The sequence below is a fragment of the Procambarus clarkii genome, chromosome 38, assembly GCF_040958095.1.
Source record: "Procambarus clarkii isolate CNS0578487 chromosome 38, FALCON_Pclarkii_2.0, whole genome shotgun sequence".
NCBI lineage: Eukaryota > Metazoa > Arthropoda > Malacostraca > Decapoda > Cambaridae > Procambarus > Procambarus clarkii.
Genome location: NC_091187.1, coordinates 40,300,970 through 40,317,619, shown reverse-complemented (window position 1 = coordinate 40,317,619; position 16,650 = coordinate 40,300,970). Strand labels below are relative to the sequence as shown.

Below are 16,650 nucleotides of genomic sequence, written 5' to 3'. Positions count from 1 at the left end.
TATAACTTCAAGTCATTGTACTCTCCCCCAATGTACCTTCTTGTATATAAAGAAAAAATAAATAAATAAACAAACACATAATAAATCAATACTTACTAAATTTTGTCTATTATGTAGCAAAGAAGCAGGTCTACGGAAGGCTTTTCTGTTGAGTTCGAAGCCCAGATTACTCGTGGTCTCTGAAATAAGTTAAGATTATAAGTATAAAATTTATAAATCCAAATAATAAATCCGGTATTGCTCAATTTCAGATGCAGACGTACTGAATGATATATCAGACTGTCAGCATGGTATTCGATCTGGAAGGTCCAGTGTAACGAATTTACTCAGTTTCTATGATCGAGCCACAGAGATCTATAAAGAATTCTGATCAAGAAAGAGATCTAGGGGTGGTTTTAGATAGAAAACTATAACCTGAGGATCATATTAAGAACATTCTGCGAGGGGCCTATGCTACACTTTTTAACTTTAGAATTGCTTTTAAATACATAGGTCAAAAAGTTTTAAAAGTTTTAAAAGTTTTTTAAACCTCTCGTGTATCATGAGTGTGTTAAAGCTTCAGATGGTGCATTCAGATGATGAATATTACCTAGTTCCTTCATCTGGGAAGAATGAACACATATTGGTGCATTCGGATGATAAAAACTAACTACTGTAGTTTAATTGATCAACAGACTGTATATCATATGCAGACTGTATGTGGATCTGCGGGCCACTCCAAACAACAGCCTGGTGGACCAAGCTCCACCAGGGCTAAAGCACAAAGTGATATAGATGTGATAGAGAAACTAGGTCAAATGGAGGAGTAGGTCTGTATATTAAACAGCACCTGACGTGCACAGAGCTACTAAACTCAATGTGGTGGTAGAGTGGTGGGGTGGGGGGGGGGAAACATTGCAGAAAAAAAACAAAAATACAATTTGGTCAACAAAACAGCATTGTTTAAAATAGAAGACATGGGTTGACATTTTGGGGGTAAGGTAGGTTACATTGAGTTAATTAGTTAGTACTTAGTTTTTATCTTAAACTGGTTGGGAGAGGTACAGTGTTGCTGTGCTGGTGAAAGAACACCTAAAGGTAAATTAAATAATGATTGCGAATCCACAAGAAGTTGACATAATAGCGCTAGAGATCTGCAATCAGGATGATAAACTTTCCTTAAAGAATTTGACAAACACTTGCTGATAGGACATGAAGTAAATGAAATGTATGTCAAGTTTTGTGAAATATATGATAAAAGCATAACAAAATTTGTACCAAAGGAGAGATGCAGAACTAGGAAAAGGGGTTTGTTCAACAGAAATTGCGAGAGGGCCTGAGACCCAAACACACACAAATGGAATCAATATATAGCAAGAGGCCAAACCCCCAAACATACAAGCGATGCAAAGATGCGAGAAACAGCAGCAGCATTAAGGAGAGGGACTTAAGGACCATAAATAAAGTGTGAAAATAAACTCGAGTAAATTTTTTTTAACTATCGACAGTGAAGAAAAACAAATATTCAGACGATTTGTGTTAGAATCATTAATCTTACACTTCGGTCATATTCAACAACACAAATACATACACACACATTCCTGTTGCTGTAGCAAGTGAAGAATTACACACACAGATCACAATAACGTGATGCATCAAATGAACAAATCCACAAGGGCCGTGACGAGGATTCGAACCTGCGTCCGGGAGCATCCCAGACACTGCCTTAATCGACTGAGCTACAAACAGGGTAAAAGGGTTGAAACCGAAGTTCTACTGAACTTACTGGATCCCATAGCCTCTCCGAGGCACAAACCAGGCTTTTACACAACCCCCCCCCTGCACCCGAGCTATGTCAACAGGCCGTTCTCCCTCTTCGCCCTTACATCATCACACACAGATCACAATAACGTGATGCATCAAATGAACAAATCCACAAGGGCCGTGATGAGGATTCAAACCTGTGTCTGGGAGCATCCCAGACACTGCCTTAATCGACTGAGCTACGACAGGGTAAAAGGGTTGAAACCAAACTTCTACTGAACTTCCTGGATCCTTTTACCCTGTTGTAGCTCAGTCGATTAAGTAAATGCCACTACTTTTGCAAAATTATTACGAGATCTATTATTCTATAGAATAATGCATATAAATGCATATATGCATATAAATACAAAACAAGTAAATGTAAATAATTTTACCTTGCACCTAGATCCACCAAGCCTGTATGGCGCGCGTTTCAGTACTTCGGAAATCTAGAACTATCTTGAATCTCTAATCTGCAATGAACAATACATATTATTGCACTTACCAAAACATGGATGAATGTAGAAAATACAGAACTATTAGCTGAATATCAAATAAATGGATTTAATCTATTTCACACAGATAGATATATTAGATATTATATTATATTCCTTTCCTCCCTAGAATCTGGATGTAGACGGTGCTCAATTGTCAAAAGTGAAAAATTGGTTTATTTAACATACACGCCATAGACCGGCTTGGGAAAAAAGTTCGTAAAACCAGGGGCCATAGAACCGGTTGGGAAAAAAAGTTCGTAAAACCCAGGGGCCATAGACCGGCTATGAAAGAAAATTTGAGAAAACCCTGGCCATAGAACGGCTATTTAATCCCCTTGAACGGACCTGTGCATGGATGGCTAATGGCTGTTAGTTATGGAGCTAGGTTAGACTATGTATGTTTAAATCTCTGATTTAAACAGAGCCGGCTAATGGCTGTTTGTTATGGAGCTAGGTTAGACTATAGGCTAGGCTAGGTTAGAGCCAGTGTTCAGTCAAATAACTGAATTTATCAAATCTTATCCTTGTATAATATACAAGCTGATGTGAGATCCCTGTCTACAGGTGGACTGGAACTATTATCCAGTAGGCAGTCTACTGTATTTTATCAAACCCTTATTAGTATAATAGATCTCGTAATAATTTTGCAAAAATAATGGCATTTACTATTTTTAAAAGATTATTAGAAAATTTACAGAAATGGTGCATTCGGAAGACAAAACCAATTTTTCACTTTTGACAATTGAGCACCTGCTACATCCAGATTCTAGGGAGGAAAGGAAGGACGATCTTACTGGATCCCATAGCCTCTCCGAGGCACAAACCAGGCTTTTACATAACCCCCCCCCCCTGCACCCGAGCTTTTTAAAATAGTAAATGCCACTATTTTTGCAAAATTATTACGAGATCTATTATTCTAATAAGAGTTTGATAAAATACAAACCCTGGGGCCATAGAACGGCTATTTAATCCCCTTGAACGGACCTGTGCATGGATGGCTAATGGCTGTTAGTTATGGAGCTAGGTTAGACTATGTATGTTTAAATCTCTGATTTAAACAGAGCCGGCTAATGGCTGTTTGTTATGGAGCTAGGTTAGACTATAGGCTAGGCTAGGTTAGAGCCAGTGTTCAGTCAAATAACTGAATTTATCAAATCTTATCCTTGTATAATATACAAGCTGATGTGAGATCCCTGTCTACAGGTGGACTGGAACTTCTATCAACTAATCCATACATCAAACCTGTCCCTTACAGCCCACAATCTATCATTAGGAAAACCATGTGAGAAATCTTTAAGGAATTCTGATAAAGAAAGAGATCTAGGGGTGGTTCTAAATAGAAAACTATCACCTGAGGACCACATAAAGAACATTGTGTGAGGAGCCTATGCCATGCATTCCAACTTCAACAGCATGTTGTGGGGTGCCGATATTGTGTGCCATCACATGTAAACCAATCAAGCCCACAAATACGTCAACATGGACCAGCATTACACCGTCTAACATACTCTGTCAGATGTAACAACTAAATTTGTGAATTCAAGACCTAATCTATTGCATAACACAGTGTTAGTACGAGAAAAACATTACTTACATTCGAAGCCGTGTTTTAAAATGGCGCGGACCTTGGTCTACTGACGCTCCACACTGTGTGTTCGTTTGCGTATGATGAACGTGTGACAATTTACTACAACAATTATTTAATTATTCTTATTCTTTATTTTACTATTTTTAGGGTACATGAAATTTCCAAATTATTTGCACACAATAATATAATTGCATTGTCATAACCTTTATATATTACGGAAAATACGATGACATGAACGAAGTCAAAGTGAAGTTGAAGTCAAAGTCATTCGCCGAACGTATTAGTCATTTTTTTTCTCCCAAACGATAGGGGATAACAAATCCACAGAGCATATAAGTGTAGAGTAAAGTCAATTTTATTCAGGAAAGTACATACATAGTTGATTTACAAACATAATGTTGGATTTATAGATAGAGCTAGTGCATACAATACCTAAAGCCAATATAGTAGGCATATAGCATTTCAGGCAACCGGGCAGTATATATGGACCCCTTACTCAAATCTCTGAATATGTTAGATATTAAGTCCCTGCACATACTCTCATGTGTATTTTATATATATAAAACGCTGCACTGTAATGTCAATCCTGACCCTAAAAGCTTCCTAGAAGGTTGTAACAGATCCCATGAGCACCACACCAGAAACAAATACCTGTAGGTGTGTACTGGTGCCTTATAGTGTGTACTCGTACCTTATGGTGTGTACTGGGGCCTTATGGTGTATACTGGTGCTTTATGGTGTGTACTGGTGCCTTATGGTGTGTTCTAGTGCCTTATGGTGCGTACTGGTGCCGTATGGAGTGTACTGGTGCCTTATGGTGTGTACTGGTGCATTATTGTGTGTACTGGTGCCTTATTGTGTACTGGTGCCTTATGGTGTGTACTGGTGCATTATGGTGTGTACTGGTGCATTATGGTGTGTACTGGTGCATTATGGTGTGTACTGGTGCCTTATGGTGTGTGTTCTGGTGCCTTATGGTGTGTACTGGTGCCATATGATGTGTACTGGTGCATTATGGTGTGTACTGGTGCCTTATGGTGTGTACTGGTGCATTATGGCGTGTACTGGTGCCTTATAGTGTGTACTGGTGCATTATGGTGTGTACTGGTGCCTTATGGTGTGTACTTGTACCTTATTGTGTATACTGGTGCCTTATGGTGTGTACTGGTTCCTTATGGTGTGTACTGGGGCTTTATTGTGTGTACTGGTGCTTTATGGTGTGTACTGGTGCCTTATGGTGTGTTCTGGTGCCGTATGGTGCGTACTGGTGCCTTATGGTGTGTACTGGTGTCTTATGGTGTGTACTGGTGCCTTATGGTGTGTACTGGTGCCTTATAGTGTGTACTGGTGCTTTATGGTGTGTACTGGTGCCTTATGGTGTGTCCTGGTGCCTTATGGTGTGTAATGGTGCCTTATGGTGTGTACTGGTGCCTTATGGTATATACTGGTGCCTTATAGTGTGTACTGGTTCCTTATGGTGTGTACTGGTGCCTTATGGTGTGTACTGGTGCCGTATGGTGTGTACTGGTGCCTTATGGTGTGTACTGGTGCCTTATGGTGTGTACTGGTGCCTTATGGTGTGTACTGGTGCCTTATGGTGCCTTATGGTGTGTGTTCTGGTGCCTTATGGCGTGTACTGGTGCCTTATAGTGTGTACTGGTACCTTATTGTGTGTACTGGTGCATTATGGTGTGTATAATGCACACTTTAGTGCGCGCGGCACTAGCTGGAAAAACAAGCGGGTTGTGCTCAAGCGTAAACACAAAAAAGTTTATAATCTTTTCACGCTGCTAACCTCAATTCTCGAGCTACGTTTTTCATTTTGGTATCAATGCGTTGGCAATAAAATTCTCTACAAGATCATATGCATAAAATGTCACCGAAGCATTTGGTATCCCACCACGAAGTAAATAAACACGAAGATGACTCGCCGTGACACCCAAACAGGAAGTAAATGTTCATACTCTTTCGTTTGTTGCCAGCCTCACAGTCATCCTACAGCGCTCATTTTGATATCACTGAACTCACAATAAAATTCCCCACCCAGACATATGCCTATCAATGTCTAATTATGGTATCGGGTGACCCGCACGAGTGTGGGAACTGGGCGAAGCATTAGCCGTGATTTCAGCAGGGACGACACTGGTGTGATGCAGGGCTTTGAATGTTTATACTGATTTCACTGTCCTGACATTATTTCTGGAGCTACGTATTTCATTTTTATAGCAATGTGTTCGCAATAGAAAGTTCTATAAGAACATGGGTAGAGTTGGCCAACACAGCGTCAAATAAATTTGCGGCGAATAAAATCTTACGCGTGTTTGTACCCGTGAGCGTCAAAAGTTTTTACTTTGCTCATGTTTTTCAAGTTTATACTTGTTTCACACCGTTTTTTTTTGTATAGTGTTCGGAATAAAATTCCCTACACAGACATATGCATATCAAATACAATTCCTTGGAATTCACAGCTGTAGAGATGACGGAAAACACACAACCGGAACCCGCTCTTGACACTCCAACTCACACCCGCAACACCCACAAAAAAAGTTTCTCTTGTTTCATGTATACTTACTTTAGTTTTCGTGCTACAGTTCTCATTTAGGTATCAAAATATTCCTAAGAAAATAGACTACAATACTGAAACAATCTAAGACAATTATGTGTACTTACCAAAGCAAAGACGATTGTAGTAAAATAAGTTGAGCATTTTATCTCCACTCCACCTCCTTCAGGTACTGATTCCTGAAGTTGCTCAACAGATGTTCCTAGGTGGAGTGAAGCTGATGTAGGTGGTTATTTCTTGTCCACCCAATACACCCTTTTCCTGTGATAAGTGGTGTAACAAGGTATGACGCAAAGTGGAACATCGCATGTCTTGCACGCTATACCAGTTTCCTTCCTGATACCCGACTTTGAACACACTTCACACCTGCGACGTTTGGGGATTTTTACCAGCTCATGTTTCAATTTATAGTTCAGGCGAGTCTCTGCTATAACAACACGTCGCTGTTGTCTCTGGGTTGGCAATAAACTACTGTCTGAATCGTCGCTCTCACTATTGTTTTCAAACACTAATGTGGAATATGAATTATCTTCATCAGATTCAGCTTCAGCACTAGGTGTAGACGTGAAGAGAGGGCGCCTCACACCCGACGGGCCAGGTGTTGACGGGTCAGCAGCAGGATACACAGGACCAGTGTCATGATTTATGTCTGGAGCATGAACTAGATGTGGAGATGGTGTAGTTGTTGCAGGCCACTCTGCCTTGTCAAATTTCAATAAAGACCAAATAGCAACTTCATGGAACTAGAGCAGAGTTAGTTTCCTTCGATCATCTGTGTTGGCCTTGTACAATGCATGTACAATGCATTGAGTAAAGACCAAATAGCAACTTCATGGAACTAGAGCAGAGTTAGTTTCCTTCGATCATCTGTGTTGGCCTTGTACAATGCAACCACAAGTTGACATTGAATGTGAATTAACAATGAGACAAGTAAGATTTATACTAATACATTTATACTAACTCTGTTGAGCGTTGACCATTTATACATCAAATCTGTTGATGTGAGCACTTTAGTTTAGTCTGCCGTTTAAAGAAAAAAAGAGCATATCAATGGTATATCACAGAAAACGAATTTATCATAAACTCATGTATTTGTCTTATCATATTGAACTGCATTCATATTTTTAATATATAACAATATGAATATACAAATTTCTGTAAATCCCCTACCTTGTTGGAATCTGTGGAAATGAATGAGCAAATGTGCTGGCTGAAGGCGCTGAAGGAAACCACATTGGTTTCATTTTGGATACAAATGTCCATGGAGATTCAAAATGGAAACTAATTATATAGTTGAACCTGCAGAGACGAGTTTAAGAATCTGTGTTGAGAGTGATGGACACAGCCTTCACAATTATACTTCAGAGAATGTAAACATCTAAGAGTCATTAGAAATATGTGTAGAATAATAAACCCTACATTGTTTGAGTTAGGGAAAACACCATTTGTGATATATAGATACTATAGCTGTTCCTAAAGATTCACCCTTTTTTGCACCAGCAAGATAACATATAAGATTTTAAGAGTTGACGAATGTTAATATTCTTGTTTGATAAACTGTGAACTTGAGACATAGTTAATAAGAACATATTAACACAACAAAATGTTTTCAGAATCTTTAACACCACTTTCCAGCAACTTATATAATTTATATAAATTATTTTAGAGAATAATACATAAATTATATATTTAAACATGATATAGTGTTTAGTGGAATGTATAAGGAGTCAAATTGTGTTAAAAAGAGCAATTTTTAGAAAATTTGGAAAAATACTTTTTTCTGTTCAAATTATAACTAAATGGATTTTAAAGGTTTCACTCAGCCAATATATATCATTCACAATTTATTAATGAATTTTACAAAAAAACACCATAAATTTTATATTTAAACATGTAAAAACTATTTGTTTTACATTTGGAAGAAAATAATTGTAGAAAAACAATTTATAATTAAACCTTTGTGTTTGGATTTTTTGAGTAAAAGTTTCTCAAAGGCTTTCCTGCACCATTCTCAATGCAAATCATTCCCACACCTATGGGAAGAGATAGGCGAACGTTGTGTAGATGATTTGTGTTTGCTGGGCAGTCGCCACCGCCAGCCGCCACCCGCCACCACCGCCACCAGCTGCCACAGCCACCACCAGCCGCCATCACCTGCCACTACCAGCCGCCATCAGCTGCCACCGCCACCACCGCCCACCACCAGCTGCCACAGCCACCACCGCCGCCCCACCCGCCCGCCACCACCAGCCGCCACCACCGCCATCAGCTGCCACCGCCCGCCACCACCAGCCGCCACCAACCGCCACCAGCCGCATCCGCCCGCCACCACCAGCCGCCACCACCGCCACCACCAGCCGCCATCAGCTGCCACCGCCACCAGCCGCCACCGCCGCCACCCACCGCACCCCACCGCCACCACCCAGCCGCCACCGCCACCACCACACCGCCAGCCGCCACCACCCACCACAGCCGATCGCCACCACCCCCACAGCCGCCACCACCCATCAGCCGCCGCCGCCCGCCACCGCCCGCCACCCGCCCGCCACCGCCCACCACTACCGCCCGCCACCACCGCCACTGTCCGCCACTGTCCGCCCGCTGCCACTGTCCGTCCGCCGCCACTGTCCGCCACCACTGTCCACCCGCCACCACTGTCCGCCACCGCCACCACTGTCCGCCACCGCCACCACTGTCCGCCCGCTGCCACTGTCCGCCCGCCGCCACTGTCCACCACCGCCACCACTGTCCGCCCGCTGCCACTGTCCGCTCGCCGCCACTGTCCATCACCACCACCACTGTCTGCCACCACTGTCCGCCACCACTGTCCGCCACCGCCACCACTGTCCGCCCGCTGCCACTGTCCGCCCGCCGCCACTGTCCGCCACTGTCCGCCCGCCGTCACTGTCCACCACCGCCACTACTGTCCGCCCGCCACCACTGTCCGCCCCGCCACTTTCCACCACCGCCACCACTGTCCGCCACCGCCGTCACTGTCCGCCCGCCACCACTGTCCGCCCGCCGCCACTGTCCACCACCGCCACCACTGTCCGCCCGCCGCCACCGCCACCACTGTCCGCCACCGCCGTCACTGTCCGCCCGCCACCACTGTCCACCACCGCCACCACTGTCCGCCACCACTGTCCGCCCGCCGCCACCGCCACCACTGTCCGCCACCGCCGTCACTGTCCGCCCGCCACCACTGTCCACCACCGCCACCACTGTCCGCCACCACTGTCCGCCCGCCACCACTGTCGGCCCGCCGCCACTGTCCACCACCGCCACCACTGTCCGCCACCGCCGCCACTGTCCGCCACCGCCGCCACTGTCTGCCACCGCCGCCACTGTCCGCCACCCACCACTGTTCGCCACCGCCACCACTGTCCGCCCGCCGTCACTGTCCGCCGCCGCCACTGTCCACCACCGCCACCACTCGCCACCACTGCCGCCACTGTCTGCCACCGCCACCACTGTCCGCCACTGTCCGCCCGCCGTCACTGTCCACCACCGCCGCCACTGTCCGCCACAGCCGCCACTGTCCGCCCGCCGCCACTATCCGCCACCGCCGCCACTGTCCGCCACAGCCGCCACTCTCCGCTGTACGGCCTCCCCTCTCTCCGTTCCCATCCACTCGTCTTCTCTGTCTCACTCTCTTCTTGTTCTGTCTCTAATTTTCTTGGCGGTGGGCGGTGGGGTGGTTAAAATAGCCTCGGCTATCACCTCATTATGTCCGGTCGTGATGGTCAAGTGGATTAAGGCGTCTTGTACATACCAGTTGCGTTGCTTCTGGGAGTATGGGTTCGAGTCACTTCTGGGGTGTGAGTTTCAGTTGCATATTGTCCTGGGGACCATTCAGGCTTGTTCGCATTTGTGTTCCTCACGTGTGCCCCAAAGAATGAGGTGATTTGGTAAAATGCTATGCCCAAGATTACTATCCGAGTGCCGGCGGTGGGGTGGTTAAAATAGCCTCAGCTATCACCTCATTATGTCCGGTCGTGATGGTCAAGTGGATTAAGGCGTCTTGTACATACCAGTTGCGTTGCTTCTGGGAGTATGGGTTCGAGTCACTTCTGGGTGTGAGTTTTCAGTTGCATATTGTCCTGGGGACCATTCAGGCTTGTTCGCATTTGTGTTCCTCACGTGTGCCCCAAAGAATGAGGTGATTTGGTAAAATGCTATGCCCAAGATTACTATCCGAGTGCCGGCGGTGGGGTGGTTAAAATAGCCTCGGCTATCACCTCATTATGTCCGGTCGTGATGGTCAAGTGGATTAAGGCGTCTTGTACATACCAGTTGCGTTGCTTCTGGGTATGGGTTCGAGTCACTTCTGGGGTGTGAGTTTTCAGTTGCATATTGTCCTGGGACCATTCAGGCTTGTTCGCATTTGTGTTCCTCACGTGTGCCCCAAAGAATGAGGTGATTTGGTAAAATGCTATGCCCAAGATTACTATCCGAGTGCCGACGGTGGGGTGGTTAAAATAGCCTCGGCTATCACCTCATTATGTCCGGTCGTGATGGTCAAGTGGATTAAGGCGTCTTGTACATACCAGTTTGCGTTGCTTCTGGTAGTATGGGTTCGAGTCACTTCTGGGGTGTGAGTTTTCAGTTGCATATTGTCCTGGAGACCATTCAGGCTTGTTCGCATTTGTGTTCCTCACGTGTGCCCCAAAGAATGAGGTGATTTGGTAAAATGCTATGCCCAAGATTACTATCCGAGTGCCGGCGGTGGGGTGGTTAAAATAGCCTCGGCTATCACCTCATTATGTCCGGTCGTGATGGTCAAGTGAATTAAGGCGTCTTGTACATACCAGTTGCGTTGCTTCTGGGAGTATGGGTTCGAGTCACTTCTGGGGTGTGAGTTTTCAGTTGCATATTGTCCTGGGGACCATTCAGGCTTGTTCGCATTTGTGTTCCTCACGTGTGCCCCAAAGAATGAGGTGATTTGGTAAAATGCTATGCCCAAGATTACTATCCGAGTGCCGGCGGTGGGGTGGTTAAAATAGCCTCGGCTATCACCTCATTATGTCCGGTCGTGATGGTCAAGTGGATTAAGGCGTCTTGTACATACCAGTTGCGTTGCTTCTGGGAGTATGGGTTCGAGTCACTTCTGGGGTGTGAGTTTTCAGTTGCATATTGTCCTGGGGACCATTCAGGCTTGTTCGCATTTGTGTTCCTCACGTGTGCCCCAAAGAATGAGGTGATTTGGTAAAATGCTATGCCCAAGATTACTATCCGAGTGCCGGCGGTGGGGTGGTTAAAATAGCCTCGGCTATCACCTCATTATGTCCGGTCGTGATGGTCAACTGGATTAAGGCGTCTTGTACATACCAGTTGCGTTGCTTCTGGGAGTATGGGTTCGAGTCACTTCTGGGGTGTGAGTTTTCAGTTGCATATTGTCCTGGGGACCATTCAGGCTTGTTCGCATTTGTGTTCCTCACGTGTGCCCCAAAGAATGAGGTGATTTGGTAAAATGCTATGCCCAAGATTACTATCCGAGTGCCGGCGGTGGGGTGGTTAAAATAGCCTCGGCTATCACCTCATTATGTCCGGTCGTGATGGTCAAGTGGATTAAGGCGTCTTGTACATACCAGTTGCGTTGCTTCTGGGAGTATGGGTTCGAGTCACTTCTGGGGTGTGAGTTTTCAGTTGCATATTGTCCTGGGGACCATTCAGGCTTGTTCGCATTTGTGTTCCTCACGTGTGCCCCAAAGAATGAGGTGATTTGGTAAAATGCTATGCCCAAGATTACTATCCGAGTGCCGGCGGTGGGGTGGTTATAATAGCCTCGGCTATCACCTCATTATGTCCGGTCGTGATGGTCAAGTGGATTAAGGCGTCTTATACATACCAGTTGCGTTGCTTCTGGGAGTATGGGTTCGAGTCACTTCTGGGGTGTGAGTTTTCAGTTGCATATTGTCCTGGGGACCATTCAGGCTTGTTCGCATTTGTGTTCCTCACGTGTGCCCCAAAGAATGAGGTGATTTGGTAAAATGCTATGCCCAAGATTACTATCCGAGTGCCGGCGGTGGGGTGGTTAAAATAGCCTCGGCTATCACCTCATTATGTCCGGTCGTGATGGTCAAGTGGATTAAGGCGTCTTGTACATACCAGTTGCGTTGCTTCTGGGAGTATGGGTTCGAGTCACTTCTGGGGTGTGAGTTTTCAGTTATATATATATATAGATATATATATATATATATATATATATATATATATATATATATATATATATATATATATATATATATATTATATAAACTGAAAACTCACACCCCAGAAGTGACTCGAACCCATACTCCCAGAAGCAACGCATCTGGTATGTACAAGACGCCTTAATCCACTTGACCATCACGACCGGACATAATGAGGTGATAGCCGAGGCTATTTGAACCACCCCACCGCCGGCACTCGGATAGTTATCTTGGGCATAGCATTTTACCAAATCACCTCATTCTTTGGGGCAACACGTGAGGAACACAAATGCGAACAAGCCTGAATGGTCCCCAGGACATATGCAACTGAAAACTCACACCCCAGAAGTGACTCGAACCCATACTCCCAGAAGCAACGCATCTGGTATGTACAAGACGCCTTAATCCACTTGACCATCACGACCGGACATAATGAGGTGATAGCCGAGGCTATTTGAACCACCCCACCGCCGGCACTCGGATAGTTATCTTGGGCATAGCATTTTACCAAATCACCTCATTCTTTGGGGCAACACGTGAGGAACACAAATGCGAACAAGCCTGAATGGTCCCCAGGACATATGCAACTGAAAACTCACACCCCAGAAGTGACTCGAACCCATACTCCCAGAAGCAACGCATCTGGTATGTACAAGACGCCTTAATCCACTTGACCATCACGACCGGACATAATGAGGTGATAGCCGAGGCTATTTGAACCACCCCACCGCCGGCACTCGGATAGTTATCTTGGGCATAGCATTTTACCAAATCACCTCATTCTTTGGGGCAACACGTGAGGAACACAAATGCGAACAAGCCTGAATGGTCCCCAGGACATAGGTGATTTGTTCGCATTTGTGTTCCTCACGTGTTGCCCCAAAGAATGAGGTGATTTGGTAAAAGCTATGCCCAAGATAACTATCCGAGTGCCGGCGGTGGGGTGGTTCAAATAGCCTCGGCTATCACCTCATTATGTCCGGTCGTGATGGTCAAGTGGATTAAGGCGTCTTGTACATACCAGATGCGTTGCTTCTGGGAGTATGGGTTCGAGTCACTTCTGGGGTGTGAGTTTTCAGTTGCATATGTCCTGGGGACCATTCAGGCTTGTTCGCATTTGTGTTCCTCACGTGTTGCCCCAAAGAATGAGGTGATTTGGTAAAATGCTATGCCCAAGATAACTATCCGAGTGCCGGCGGTGGGGTGGTTCAAATAGCCTCGGCTATCACCTCATTATGTCCGGTCGTGATGGTCAAGTGGATTAAGGCGTCTTGTACATACCAGATGCGTTGCTTCTGGGAGTATGGGTTCGAGTCACTTCTGGGGTGTGAGTTTTCAGTTGCATATGTCCTGGGGACCATTCAGGCTTGTTCGCATTTGTGTTCCTCACGTGTTGCCCCAAAGAATGAGGTGATTTGGTAAAATGCTATGCCCAAGATAACTATCCGAGTGCCGGCGGTGGGGTGGTTCAAATAGCCTCGGCTATCACCTCATTATGTCCGGTCGTGATGGTCAAGTGGATTAAGGCGTCTTGTACATACCAGATGCGTTGCTTCTGGGAGTATGGGTTCGAGTCACTTCTGGGGTGTGAGTTTTCAGTTGCATATGTCCTGGGGACCATTCAGGCTTGTTCGCATATATATATATATATATATATTTATATAGGGCATATGTTTTTGTATTTTTCCTGATTTGTTAGTAAATAATAAATATAAATTATTAGATTTTTTTACCCTTAAATTGGTTTTAATAATTAAATTGAAAATAATAATATAATATAAAATAAAATATAATAAAAATTATAATATAAAATAATATAATTTAATTTCAAGAAATTTAACTTTAAACACAAAGATGTGAAAAGGGTTCAGATTATAGGCTCAAACCTTTCATAAGAGATTCATATTGGTATATGAATGGATTATGAATGACTCATGTTAGGATTGTAAAGTTGCCACAACATCTCAAGTTAGTGTTAGATACGTAGGTTTTGGTTATAAGTTTTGGAAACCTATTTAAGTCCACACACAAATTCGTATCTGATACGACAAAACAAACGTTTCCAATCCTTTCAAATACTTTCCAGATATGTTGTGGCAACCTTAAATTGTTTGCTGGGATTCCACCAGGGAACTCACTTCCGCGGACCCCGAGAGGAAGAGCGAGGAATAGAGTGGAGGGCAGCGGTGAAGACAGTGTCATGAAAAAGGAGGAGAGCGCGAGGGAGAGGCAGAAGGCAGAGGTCAGAGAGAGCAGCACTGAGGGTAAATAGGTTCCAGTCCGCTTTAGCAAACTGCCCCCAGGAAAGAGAGGGAAGGGCGAAACGAGAAAGAGGAAACAAGGATAGGGAAATGATCACTGCCATGGAGGTCATCAAGAACCTGCCACGTGAAATCTAAGTAAAGAGAAGAAGAGCAGAGAGAAAGATCAAGACAGGAAAGGGTGCGAGTCCTAGAGTCCAAATGAGTGGGCTCACCAGAACACCCCAAAGAGAATGACGACAATTGAAGTCACCCAGCAGGAGCACAGGCTCCGGCAAGGAGTCCAAGAGGTGTTTCAAATCAGGAAGAGAAAGCGGATACTCGGGGAGAGATAAATGGAACAAACTGTGTACCATTTCCCCACAAAGATACGAGCAGCAGAACAATGGAGAGGCAAAGAAAAAAGTAAAGGAACAAAGGGAACATCAGCGCGGATCAAGAGAGCAGAAGAATTAGGAGCCCCAGCTGGGCTGGGGGGGGGGGGGGGAGAAAGGAATAACCACGAAAACGACCAGGACGAGCACCAAGTATCGGCTCCTGGAGACAGACACAAAGGGGTGAAAACCGCGAAATCAGAAGTTGGAGTTCGAGGAAATTGGCGTAATAACCTCGAACGTTCCATTGAAGAATAGACATCGACGAGAAGGGAAAGGACAACAACAGAGAACAAGGAAGAAACAAAGGCGAAAGAGCAACACAGCACGTTAAAGAATATCAAGGTCAGCAAAGTCAGGGTTAGGGGGCATGGGTAAACTGAGCAAAGATGGAGGGAAGGAAGCGGAGAACAGACCAGAGGTGGGCGGGCGGGGTCCGGAGGAGGAGGAAGAGGAGGAGACAAAGAAGAGGAGCAGTCAAGGACAGCAGCAGGAAGAGGGGGAGTAAAGAGGGGAGCGCACCTCAGCAAGAGCAGCAACCGAAAGGGAAGCAGGGGCCAAAGAAACCTCCATAGCAGGAACAGGGGGTGCAAGCACAGAAATGGGAGGGGAAGGAGCAACAGAGCCAGAAGTAGGGGCCAAGGAAGAAAGCGAAGCCTTCTTACCTGCCGGGGAGGAGGAAGGAGAGGAGCCAGGCTTACGCTTCTGACTTAAAGAGACTGGTGTCCCAGCAACTACGTACTGGGCAACGGATTCCAGTGTCTCAACAGGAGAAGCTAAACGAGAGCACACACGACGGCCGTTAGGAGAGCGATGGACATCCGCCTGCACCGACAGGCGGCGGGGAGAGCCAATAGATGGAGGAAGAGGATGGGAAGGAGGGTCAGAGGGAGACGAGGAAGAAGACACAGAGACACGACAGACCGGGTAGAAAGAAGGGGAACCCCAGACAGAGGACCAGGAGGGGGACACTTCGGGACAGAACTCAAAGGAACAGAGGAGGGGTCAGTGGGCGTATCAGGGTCCAAGGCCCGGAAACGGTTGTGAGTCTGAGGAAGGAGGGAGGGACGAGGAGAGGAAGAGCGCAACACGCGAGCATAAGAGACGTTAGCATAAGGCGGGAGCTGGCGAACCTGGCGCCTCGCCTCAGGAAGAGATAAACGCTCCCGGTGCTTCAAGTTGAGGACGGCCGCCTCAAGCTTGTAATGGATACAGGCACGGGAGAAGGTAGGATGGGCCTCAACGCAGTTGAGGCAGCGAGCTTGGGGAGAAGTGCACTCCGACTTAGAGTGACCTTCACCCCCACACAAAGGACAGAGAGAGACAGTCCCAGAGCAGCGGAGGGCACCATGCCCAAACCTCCAGCACTTGTTACACAGCCGAGGAGAAGGAAT

General features: G+C 45.7%; 1 protein-coding gene across 1 annotated transcript in view; it reads left to right on the top strand.

Annotated features, from left to right (window-relative positions):
• The window catches only part of LOC138372433 (uncharacterized), a 289,657-nt gene extending 282,483 nt beyond the window's left edge, over positions 1-7,174 (top strand). The window contains exon 4 of the transcript XR_011230869.1: positions 6,969-7,174. The gene's annotated coding sequence lies outside the window, so the exon portion shown is untranslated. The remainder of the gene's footprint in view (positions 1-6,968) is intronic.
• The last annotated feature ends 9,476 nt before the right edge of the window (positions 7,175-16,650 follow it).